At 46.8% G+C, this 11751-nt stretch overlaps 1 protein-coding gene across 5 annotated transcripts in view; it reads left to right on the top strand.

Moving 5' to 3' along the window:
- The first annotated feature begins 7217 nt into the window (after nt 1-7217).
- PCGF3 (polycomb group ring finger 3) overlaps nt 7218-11751 on the top strand; it is a 67173-nt gene continuing 62639 nt past the window's right edge. For 2 of the 5 annotated variants that reach the window (XM_075931291.2, XM_075931285.2), the window contains exon 1: nt 7227-7418. The gene's annotated coding sequence lies outside the window, so the exon portion shown is untranslated. Of the gene's footprint in view, nt 7419-7824; nt 8161-11751 lie in introns of those variants that run through there. The other 3 variants (XM_075931292.2, XM_075931290.2, XM_075931286.2) reach the window with 3 other exon arrangements.

Raw genomic sequence — 11751 nt, 5'->3', positions numbered from 1 at the left:
CCCTAGTGTAGCAGTGCTGGAGCCTCTCGTCAGCAGCCCACTTGTGCTCTGCTCTGCCCCCTTTTGCTGGCTTAGCTCAGATTTTGCCTTCAAAGCATGCCTGACGGCCACGCTTGTGCATTGGGGAATTTGTCAGGAGCTGGAACCGAATCCTCGCCTTCCACCAAAATCGCCAGCCTCTGGGCTGCCAGGCAGGGCCGGACGGAGGCATGGGCAAGCCGGGCAGCTGCCCAGGGCGCCAACTGATGGGGGATGCCTGATGGCAGCTGTGAGGGGTGCGCGGTGTCCCTTACAGCTGCTATCAGGTGCCGCGCGCCTGGCTCCCACAGCGCCGTCCCCACCCACATCCCCACGGCGCCAGCCAGCAATGCCCTTCCCTCACAGCCGCGGGGCCCTACATGGCCCGGCGCGCGTACCAGCAGCGACGGCCGGGCCGAACTGGGCCACGCTTGCGCCATGTGCTCCGGGGGCGGGCCCCAGGCTGCGCGCCAGCAGCCGTAGCCGAGCCGTGCACGCGCCGTGCGCCCTGGAGGCAGCACCGCATGCCTGTACCCAGGGCTCCAGAATGCCTCGGACCGGCCCTGCTGCCAGGTTGTACTTGAGAGTGTGATTCTCCAAGAAGGATGTCAAGTATCAGAGGGGTAGCCATGTTAGTCTGAATCTGCAAAACCAGCGAGGAGTCCTGTGGTACCTTATAGACTAACTGCAGTGTAGGAGCATAAGCTTTCGTGGGCAAGGACCCACTTCGTCAGATGCATGTAGTGGAAATTTCCAGAGGCAGGTATAAATATGCAGGCCGGAATCAGGCTGGAGATGAGGAGGTGGATCCAATCAGGGAGGATGAGGCCCACTTCTAGTAGCTGATCTGGAGGTGTGAACTGTAGCTCAGCAGATCTAAAGGGAGCCATCCTGCAGCAAAAAAACTTCAGGACCAGACTTCAAAGAGAAACTGCTGAGCTACAGTTCATCTTCAAGTTTGACACAATCAACTCAGGATTAAACAAAGACTGTGAATGGCTCGCTAACTACAAAAGCAGCTTCTCCTCTCTTGGAATTCACACCTCCAGATCAGCTGCTAGAAGTGGGCCTCATCCTCCTTGATTGGATCCACCTCCTCATCTCCAGCCTGATTCCGGCCTGCATATTTATACCTGCCTCTGGAAATTTCCACTACATGCATCTGACAAAGTGGGTCTTTGCCCACGAAAGCTTATGCTCTAATACTTCAGTTAGTCTATAAGGTGCCACAGGACTCCTCGCCACTTTTCCAAGAAGGATGTTGATAAATTGGAGAAGGTTCAGAGAAGAGTTTGGAAAATGGTTAAAGGCAGGGCCGGATTAAGGGGGGGGGGGCTAGCTGAGCAGCTGCCCAGGGTGCCAACCCATGGGGGGGAGGGGGCGGGACGCCTGATGGCCGCTGTAGGGGGCACAGCGTGCCTGGTTGCGTGGTGCCCCTTAGAGCTGCCATCAAGCGCCACACACCCAAGGCCGGGGGATGCGTGACACCCCTTAGAGCTGCAATCAGGCGCCGCACACCCAATTGCAGTTGTAAGGTGTGCAGCATGCCGGGGGGCAGGGTCGCGCATGTGCCGTGCACCCGGGGGCAGAGCCGAGCATGCATCGTGCGCCCGCTGCCCGGGGCACAGGAATAGCTTGAGCCGGCCCTGGTTAAAGAGTTAGAAAACCAGCCTGTCAGTAATAGACTCAAGGAGCTCAATTCATGTAGCATCACAAGGAGAAGGTTTAAGGAGTGATTTGATTACAAGCTATTAGCTGTATATAATTACCTATCTGGGAAATACATATGTAATAATGAACTCTTCAGTCTGGGAGAGAAAGGTACAACATGATGTCATAGCCCGAAGTTGAAGCTAGACAAATTCAGATTGGAAATCAGGTACACATAGTTAATGGTGGGAGTAATTAACCATTGGAACAATTTACTGCGGGTTGTCGTGGACACCCCATCGCTGGTAATTGAAGAGGAGTGGATGTTTTTCTAAAAGACACATTCTAGGAAGTATTTTGGGGAAGTCCCATAGCCTGTGCTGCACAGAGAGTCAGACTAGATGACTTTGAAGGTTCGTGAGACCATCTGTTTCCTGTTTGACAGAGTTTGGAATAAATTGTCACTCTGGCGTGACACATCCATTGAGACACAACAAACCCTGCAGCTTGGTAGGGGGTTAGACTCGATGGCCTTGCAGCCCCTTCTGTCCCTATGGTTCTATGAGCAAAGCTCATAGAACCTCATCGACAAGATCTTGAGTTTCTTTCATCAGGGTTTTGGTGCAAGTTTGGCGCTCAGGAAGCAGTCAAGGGGATCTCAGAGGTCAGAGTCCTCTTTCAAATGTTCTGGTAGTCTTACTGTGAGAACTGAAGACTTTCATGGAGACAGATCCCTGTGCGACATGTTCATGGAGTCAATACTTAGGAATGTTGCTTTGTTTCTTTAAAATATTTAACTCTTCAATAGGTTCAGCTTGGCCAGTGTATAAACTACTGTCTTTAGCTCACTACATCTGCATTACTGGTGCTTCCAAAGATAAGGTTGCCCTGTTTGTTATTCCTTTCTCTATTTATAAATGCTTCTCGAGTTCCCCTGAGGAAATTGTGCCCTGTTTTAATTTCCCTTAAACTTCAGTGAGGCTACGATGCTCCTATTGCCCGCCCAAATGATTGAAAATCCTGGAGTCAGCCCCAAAATTATAAAGTCAGCTTAAAACTGAGTAAATTGTACATAATTTGGAGTTTTTAACACCCATTTTTGAAATTTTTGAAGGCACCCAAGTCATGTTTTCAAGGTTTTTTTCTGGCTCTCAAAATTTCACAAACTTTTTAACTTAAAGCTGAGATTCTTGCCTAAAGGTCTATCTCCAGGCACTGAGGCTTTAAGGAAGTAAAACACTAACTATCATGAGACTCATGATGAAATTGCAAGAGCTGGGGTCAAAGGTTAAGGGTCACTTTTTTAGAATATTATCTTGACCTCGTGAACTGAGAGGTGATGTTTCAGTAGAGAAGATCAGTAAAGTTGTGGTTTGGCTTCTGTTCTTAAGTAATCCCTTCTTGTTACTTCTGCGGGACTGAAGTTGACACCCTTGCAAGTTAGGCGGACTTTGTCTGCTTCAAGCTTTGGTTGCTTGTAAATGATATCTCCAAAAATCATTCATGGACCATCCTGTACATTAGCAGCTATCTCAGAAATGTTGTCTAGTTTGCTATGCTTAACACTGTTCAGAAATGTATTGCTTGATATATTGTCCTATTTCCCCCTACTTTTGTCTAGTATTTTTGCTCTTTAATCTCATTAAGTACTGACACTGATTACACTTGTAATCTTGTGCATGTTTCTTAGCCTCTCTTTCAATTATAACACTTCAGTTTCAGCGGGGCATTGAGGATTAAAGTTTGTCTAACACATCAAGGAGAAATCCTTTAACAGCTAACTCTTGTTATTCCATCCAGATCTGTTACTCTCATCTCATTGCTTTATCTTTAGCGCAATACTGTTGGTGACTGAGATGCTAAACTGAAGTTCCAGTTCAGCTTTAGTTCCATGTGTTACAGTTCCTATGACTACTTATAAATCTGAAGAAGTGGGTTTTGTCCACGAAGCTCATGATACTCTATGTTTGTGTGTGTGTGCACGTGTGCATGTGTTAGTCTCTATGGGTATGTCTACGCTTGCACCCTCTTTCAATAGAGGGATGCAAATGAAGACATTCAAAATTGCAAATGAAGCTGGGATTTAAATATCTCATGCTTCATTTGCATAATTGCGTTATGGCGCTATTTCGAAATAAAACACTCTGTGTAGACACAGTATTTCGAGAGAAAACCCTTCTCTCAAAATAACTGTTAACCCTTATTCCTCATAAAATGAGGTTTATTTCGAGAGAAGGATTTTCTCTCGAAATAACACATCTACACAGCGTCTTTTACTTCGAAATAGCGCCATAACATGATTATGCCAATGATGCATAATCATTAAATCCCAACTTCATTTGCAATTTCGAATGTCTTCATTTGCATCCCTCTATCGAAAGAGGGTGCAGGTATAGACATACCCTAGGGTGCCACAGTTATTTTTAAAGTTACAAACGAACACAGCTACCCCTCTGAGACTACTTATACCTCTTCGATCAGAATGTAAGTAGAAGTGTATTGAATTACAGGCTGACCTTGCCTGTCAGAAATGTCATTTACAGGTTAAATCACTGTTGAGTGGGTAGCAGCAGAACTAATGTTAGGGCAAAGAGGTTACAGTAAGAAGAAACTATGGCCTCAGCTCTCTGAACGAAGGGTCCGGGCAGTCACTTCATATGTTTGCTTGTAGCCATCTTAAGGAAGCAGATTCTTAGAAAATATCTATAACTAGAGATGGAGAAATATCTATAACTACCGAGTTCAACTTGTACCTTTCTCCAGCTCTAGGGTGGTTGTATATAGGAGGTTTAGGCCCTTCAATAATACAAAACTTCATATAAACGTTTACAAGAACTGATAGCTGATAATGGAACCTTAAGGCTAAGCCAGGTCCTGGAGTCTGTTCTATGTGTATTGGAGAGGTGCTGATGGAGTTGTCTCTTTTTGACTATTTAGGTGTCTCCTTTTGTGACACTTGACATTGCACATTCGTTAACTCTACCATGCTTGCCTAGAGATTTTTTTTCCTGTCACCAAAAAGATAACATGGCCTAAGAGCAGATGCACCGGTCTGGAAAAACCCAAGAGACTTCTGTTAAGTGTTGTTAATATTTCTGTGTTGTTCACTACCCATCAGTCTTTAGGTTTTAAATAAGGTAACGGAAGGACTGCATAAGGTCAAAACTGGGAATAGGACCCAGATCACTTATAGACAAGTGTCCTCCACTTGGCCATTCTGCCTTTGAAGCTAAAAGTGCCAAATCTATTGCTTTGGCTCACGGTATGTACCCACTGATCTAGCCACTAGAAAACACGTGGTTCTTAAAACCAGGAATAGACTGAGCAGTAGATACTCAATATTCTTAAACATTTATGTAACACAGGGGCAAAGTGTTATGTCCCCTGTAGGGAGTGTACCACACAGGACCTGTGCTACCAATTGCTCTTCTAGTTGAAGGGGAAGTAGCCTATGCTTTGGTTCTGAAAATCCTGTGTTACAATTCTGCTGAACATCTATGTGGGAAAACAGCTTTGTGAGACTAAAAAGAATCATGGAACATATGCACAAGGGGGAAGAAGCAGGTTTACACCGGTAATTTTAATTCCTGAGTCTTAACTTTGGAGTGCTTGTCTTTGCAATCTTAATGTTCTTTTATGTGGTTTTTCTATATGTACGCCTCCCTCCCCAATGAAAATATAACCATGGAATAGTTCTAATGGGAAATGGTATTATATTGCAGAAACATACTGAGAAAATAATTTGGCTGTTGTGTTAATATTGTATTAGAACTACATTTTATACATGTCTATTGCAAGAATACAAGCCTCATTTCTGAAGGTGTATTACTAGCACTTTACTGAGGACCTGAATGGCTCAAGGGACATTACAAATGAGCTATAAAGTCTTTCATCTATAGGTCACTGGTTTGACCCCAATCCAGCTCAGCAGAGTTTATGATTTGCTATCTAAAAGATGATGATTAGTATGAGTTTGAGCCTTTGTTACAGATCTCCCATCACAAACTCACCACCATGCTCCCATGAGTTGACAGACTAGATTGAGGACATGGTGGAGGACGAAGAGACAAGTTTTTTGGCTCTACAGAACTCTTCTGCAGGTGTCAAAGACGTGAGAGACTGTAATAACTGCATGGTCCATGGAGTCTGAACTTTCCCCTTTTACTCTGAGGCTGTCTACTCTAAGGAGTATTTTTCGGATACCAGAGGTATCCCGAACCCCCCCCCCCCGCCATGTCCAAAGAACATGTTTGCACTTCCGCTGTTTTTTGCGGAAGTGTAAATGCGCTCTTTCGGAAGCCCCTGTATTCCTCCTTCCACAAGAAATAAGGGGGCTTCCGAAAGAGGGGTTTTTTCTTGACATTTGGCCCAATTTAGATGGCCAGATCAAGACTGCTGTAACGGCAATGCTGGAAGCTTGTCCACTAAATTCAGAGGATTTCACATATACTTATCAATCCAGCTTTTCACCAGCACTACATCCATATATTTTTAAAAATTCTAGTGTATGGTCTATCTGCAGATTAGCTCATTAGGCAATTTGCATATTATGTACAATGTTGCCAGCTCTTATGAGTCTAACAGTAGCTGGTGCATTTCTTAAACTTGGCTCATGGAGGTATATGATTGAACGTCTCAGCTTGCTTTTTTTTTCTTTGTTTCTCGCCCTCAATATTGTAGTCAGAAAGCTTAAAAAAATGTGTAACCATAGACTCAAACTGGAAGGCAAGCAAAAAGCACCCAAAATCATTAATTACCTTTAAATGGCCTGGATGTTTAACTGAATCATGATTTTGGGGTGACTCATGATTTTGAAGGCTCTGTGGGGGTTTTTTTTTTTTTTTTTCAGTGCTGTGGTGAGGGGGGCAGGGTGGTTGTCAGTAAATGTTTTTCTGGAGCCTTTAGCTGCATGTGGTGGATCGGTGCTGTGTGTTTTGGAGTGGGCATTAGCAGATATTCCTGGAGCTTACTGCTTGTGGTGGTGTGCACACATGCGCCTGTCCGGGTGTTATGGTGAGCTGACCTGTACTCTCTAGTTCTGGCACAGGAGGTGTCTAGCCCTGGCTGTGAGGAGACTGTTGGGGTGTGTTAATGGATTGTGGAGGAGTCCTTTGCTGGGGTGGAGGCGTTGGGGTATCTGGTGGTCTGATAGGGGAGGTGTCTAGCCCTGTGTGAGGGATGGGTGCTTGTGTGTGTTAGTGGGTTGTCTTGAAGTTTTTTGTACTGTGCTGGGGGAGTGGGTAGATTGTCTTGGAGACCACAGTGCAGGTTTTCGGGGTGTCTGGCTGTTGGTACGTGCGTGGATTGCGCTGAGGCCATTAAAGGAGGCTGGGGCCAGGGAAGTGGCCTGGTTGCCCCCCCCCCCGGCAGAGGCCCAGGGCAGGTTCCCAGGGGGATTCCCTTCGCGGAGGGGAGGGGGGGGGTCACGCGCCGCTGTAACGCTCGCAGCGCGCGACGTCAGCGCCCCTCCCCCCGCGCCGGGCTGGCAGGGCGCCTGCCTCCCCCCCGCCGCCGCGGGCGGCAGCACGAGCGCAGCCCCCTCCCCTCAGCGCGTGGGACGGAGAGGGGGGGGGGGCGGGCCAGTGCGCATGCTCCCGGCGCGCGGCGCCCCCGCTCGGCCGCGCTCGGCCCCGCTCGGCTATTTCCGCCTCTTTGTTTTAAACTCCGGCCGGAATTTTTTCCTCCTTTTGGGGCGAGTCGGAGGGAGCGGAGCCCCCCGCGGGCGGACACGGCGCCCCCCGCGCCGCCAGGTCAGTGCCCGGCCCCGCCCGCGGCAGGGCCGCCCCCCGCCGCCCGCCGAGGGGGCGCGTTACCCCCGCGCCCCTCCCCCGGGTCCGCCCTGCGTCCCTCTGTCCGTCCGCCCCCCCGGCCGTGCCCGCCCCCCCCCCCCCCCCCCCGGTGTCTGTCTGTCCGGCCCCCCCCCCGTGTCTGTCTGTCCGCCCCCGGCCCCCCCCCCCCCCCCGTGTCGGTCTGTCCGCTCCCGGCCCCCCCCCCCCGTGTCTGTCTGTCCGCTCCCGGCCCCCCCCCCCCGTGTCTGTCTGTCCGCCCCCCCCCCCCCCCCCCCCCCGTGTCTGTCTGTCCGCTCCCGCCCCCCCCCCCCGTGTCTGTCTGTCCGCCGGCTCCCAGCCCCCCCTCCAGCCCGGTGTGTGTCCCTTCGTCCGGCCCCTGTGTCTGTCCGTCCGCTCCCCCCCAGCCACGTCTCCCCTGGCTGTGTGTCCAGCCCCCGCACGCTCTGTGGGGAGCCCGGCCCAGCTGGGGGCCCCGCGCCGGCCGCCCCCAGGCTTGGCACAGGGGCCCCGCCGGGCACTAGCTCAGGTGTGTCTGGGTGGCAGGATCGGGGGTCAGTGGAGTGGGGGCTGAGCCTGCCCCCAGTCAGGCAGGGTTTACATCACCGGCCCCCCATCTGAAAAACGTCTGGCCCCGAGGCCACCCAGAGACATGGGGATAAGTGACCTTAGCTGTGGACACCTATGGCTCTTAGTGGCAAGAGAGGTGGGTTGTGCGTGTGTGGGGAGGGATCTGGAATAGCTCCTCGTCTTTGGGGCTTCTGAGAAGCATCGGTTGAAGGGATACCAATCGGTAAAATAATGGATCTATTTTTGCCAAAATGTTCTCATGGCCATGACATTGCTCAGCTGTTGAAGTTGGATTCTTTCAACTGTGGTGGTGTGTCTTGTCAGCAAGGTGCAATTTAATGGTAACACTGCAGTGTCTTTTAGTCCACAAGTAGTTAGTGACATCTCAGACTGGTCTGTGAAGAACTGTAGCCTATCATGAACTTGATGCCGTCACAGTTAAAGGTCTTGTTACTTACACTATATTACTGTAATATTTGGCTGCCCTTTGACTAGTGCTAGTGGAACTCATTCTGAAAAAAATTAAATAAGCAAACCCTGGCTTAAAGTTATTGTGTTAAATTAGAAGTAACTGTTAGTCTGCACTCTGGATTTGATATATGGTAACCGGACACCTATATTTATAATCTCTGCTTTATTTATCACATTGTGCTCTGGATTTTTTCTTTAGAAACTTTTAAACTTTGGTATTCTCCAGCTTTATGCTGCTTAACTCTCCTACTTGTTGTTCTTAGGAAAACAAATATTTTTATAAGAAAAATTAAACATTTAGAGGGGATGTAAACCTCAAGATGCAATCTATATACAAAATGTACACTGTAACTTGTAAATCAGATGTGTATCTTCCAATGTTTATTGTACATAATAAAATATCTAAAATGGAGATTATTAATGGCAGTTGCATGTACTTTGAGGACATCCCTACAAGTTTTCTGGTGTTGTGTTGGGTACCTTCATATTGGTAAGTGCTGGGTTTTTAAACTTCTTTTAACATAAAGCACCTCTCATTCCTTCTGACTGATTTAAATATAAGCCTGTTTTAACCAGTGATGGACCTTTGTAAACGTTTATCATTCGTAATACTTATTTGAAAGGTGAGATGTTTTCTTTCTGGCAATGGACACAAGTCTACAAAGTGTAGACTTGTACACTTTCAGAAAGGCTTCATTTAAATTTCTTAGTTCACTTAAACCTATTCGTTAAAAGTGTACACAAGATTATACAGTCTGTGTGGAACTGGAAGAAGTCAGTGATCATTTACCCCCCTTGGGTAAATAATCACTGACTTCTTCCAGTTCCACACAGACTGTATAATCTTGGATGCAGGACACCAGTCTTGAGAGTGCTCTACAGAAATTACTGCAGAAAAGTTAATTGATTTAAATTTGGTGCTGGTATAAAGATAGCATTTTTTTCCCAAAGTCCTTATCAGACCAAAAATCTCATTTTTTTTTATTCATATAGCCAAATCTAAGTTATCTCTGTGAAAATTAAGGTAGGACACGTGTTACGTTTTGTGTTGACTTGAAACTGATGGAGATTCAATAGCAATGCAAGCACAGTATAAGTGCATCTCTAGATAAAACTACATGTCATGGTATGAAGGTTTATTACTATTAGATGAACTTTGAACCAGAACCACAAGGTAGTATAAACATTAGTTTTGATCAACTTAATACTGCATTCTCACAGACTTGTCTGTGTCCAGTAGATGTAAAACAAATTTATATTGTGACTAGGTAACCTTAATATTATTTCTCTTCTAATACACTTCAGTATTAAATTTCTGCTTTAATCGACTTCAATATTGTGCTGCCAAATGACTCCTTAAAGTAGGAGATCTTTATTTTTTTTAACTGGAAAAAATGGACAAAGTGGTGGTTACTCAAGGCTTGAAATATTAGAACGTTTTATAGAATGTTTATTAGAAAATTAGAATTTACTGTAAAAAGCCCATGGAACACATCAAAACAAATCTCTGCATAGAAGCTCCATCTGTCACATTGGATGTCAGGGAGAAGTCACCTGTTGAATTGATGTGAACCTGTCCTTTGAAAACTGTTCAAATCTATAATTATCTGCTTCCCATCAACGGTCGTCTTTGAGGCTGTAGTATCTTAAAAAACCTGGAGTGGAGCAAGATGTCTTGTAGGAATTGAGTGCCAGCATTTTTCTGGTGTTTTTATATTGGGCAGTTGAGGCATTGTTTATTTGTTTGAAACAGAAATACTTAACACAAGCATTTATTAATAATTTGAAGCACATAACTTTAGTTCTTTCACCTCTGGGTCTTCTTGAATTTTCACTTTTTGACATAACTAATAAATAGTTGAAAGACAAGTAGGGCTGTGCAGTACTGCACAGTCAATTTTGTCTTGTGTTAGTTTTCACTATCTTTCTTGCCCTTCAATCTGATGAAAATAAGGTCAGATCTGGACAGATACTGTCAGTGTCCAAAATCTGCTAGTTATCTGTTGCATTTTCATTAATAAAAGTTTTGTCTAAACCAAATTCGAAGTAAAACTAAGGGATTGTTAAGTTCTTAAATAAGGGTCAGCCTGACTGGCCTTAAAAACTCTCTATTACTTTCTGTGTTCATGTAGGATAAAAGGAAGTTGCTTTGTACCAAAAACAATCCCAGCTTTTGTGATGTTCCACTGGCTTGTTGTTATCCACACACTGCACTCTTGTACTGTAGTGCAGTGGTGCTAGTTTTCAACAGTGTAGACACACTGCCATACTTAGATTCACTCAAGAAAATATTCATCTATTTCTGAATCAATACTCCAGCTGTGTAGAGACCACAGCATACATAATAACAAGTAAAAATACTGGAGAACAGTGGTGAGTACTCATGGGGTTGAAAACAACTGCTATTGAAGACATTAACAAAACCTGTCATCTCAACTGTTCAGATTTCTTCTACCTATTACAAGGCTAAGTTTGTGGGGAGGAAGGAGTGAAACAGAAGCAAACAATGGCTTGATGGTTCAGACGCTTTTTTACTCTTTCACAAGAAAGACTTGTTTGGTTTAGCGTGAGAGTTCTCTAACCTTTCTGAAGGAACCCTGAGATAGATGTACTGTGCAAAACAGTGAAAATTCTCTTCAGAGGAAAATCAGAAAACTGTCAGTTCCTGAAGAGACTTGTCAGCCACTTGCCCAGGCAAAGTAATCTACAAGTTGAACCTCTCTTACCCGGGACTCTCTCGTCTGGCAACATCCCTGGTCTGGCAGGACCATGGATGTTCCAGGACCAGAGAGTCCCAGTTGAAGGCTTGTGTCTGGGAGTTCTGCCGAGAGGCTAAAGGACAGTAGTAGCGGGGCTGCCCTGTGGCAGCAAAACCGGGAGCCCAGCAGTAGGGCTGCCACCCGATGATAACACTTCAGGGTGTGTGTGGGGGGTCGGGAGAAGTGGGGCTGGAGCCTAGCAGCAAAACTGCCTGGCGAGACCGGGAGGCAGCAGGCCACCTGGCAGCGCAACCAGGAGCCTGGCAGCCCCACAGCTGCCAAGTGGCTCAGGTAAGCCACAGGACTAGGAGACAGCGTGGCTGCCCGTGGAGTCAGGAGCCTGACTGCGGGGCTGCCTAGCGGTGGGGCTAGGAACCTGGAATGGGGCTTTTGTCCGGTGGCACAGCAAAGAGCCCTGCTGCCAGTGGCCCTGCCTGGTGAGGCTGGAAGGCAGCAGGGCGAAGCCAGCTGGGAGGTTGGCAGCAAGGTCATGGCTG

Source organism: Pelodiscus sinensis, chromosome 6 (genome assembly GCF_052426305.1).
Source record: "Pelodiscus sinensis isolate ZL-2025 chromosome 6, ASM5242630v1, whole genome shotgun sequence".
NCBI classification, from domain to species: domain Eukaryota; kingdom Metazoa; phylum Chordata; order Testudines; family Trionychidae; genus Pelodiscus; species Pelodiscus sinensis.
This window is presented reverse-complemented; position numbering and strand designations above follow the sequence as displayed.